At 48.9% G+C, this 540-nt stretch overlaps 1 non-coding gene across 1 annotated transcript; it reads right to left on the bottom strand.

The window, feature by feature from the left end:
- Nucleotides 1–245: 245 nt before the first annotated feature.
- Nucleotides 246–318, bottom strand: TRNAR-ACG. The gene has a single exon. It is a non-coding gene; the product is annotated as a tRNA-Arg (tRNA).
- Nucleotides 319–540: the final 222 nt, after the last annotated feature.

Here is a 540-nt window from a genome sequence, read left to right as displayed (position 1 = left end):
CTTTGCTCACTTAAAAACTAGGTGGATGGCCGGGCCCAGAGAGTAGTAGTGAATGGAGAGCTGGTGACTGGTCACCAGTGGTGTTCCCCAGGGGTTAGTGTTCATAGAATCATAGAATCATTAAGGCTGAAAAGACCTTCAAGATCATCTCGTCCAACCATCACCCTCCTACCAATGTCACCCACTGAACCATGTCCCTAAGCACCAGGTCCAACCCTTCCTTAAACATCCCCAAAAGGACCATGTGAGCCAGGCAGGAGTCGAACCTACAATCTTCTGATCCGTAGTCAGATGCGTTATCCATTGCGCCACTGGCCCTGACGTTGGGGCCTATCCTTTTTAATATATTTATTGTTGATTTGGATGAGTGAACTGATTTTCAGTCAATTCCTCCTCAGTAAGTTTGCAGATGACACCAAGTTGGGGGGGAAATGTCAATCTGCAGGAGCATAGGATGGCGCTGCAGAAGGACCTGGACAGGATGGGACGATGGACAGAGGCCAATGGGATGAGGTTCAACATTGATAAGTGCCAGGTCCC

This window comes from Aythya fuligula, chromosome 2, assembly GCF_009819795.1.
Source record: "Aythya fuligula isolate bAytFul2 chromosome 2, bAytFul2.pri, whole genome shotgun sequence".
Classification (NCBI taxonomy): domain Eukaryota; kingdom Metazoa; phylum Chordata; class Aves; order Anseriformes; family Anatidae; genus Aythya; species Aythya fuligula.
Note: the sequence above shows the minus strand (reverse complement) of the source record. Positions and strands in the feature narration are given on the sequence as shown.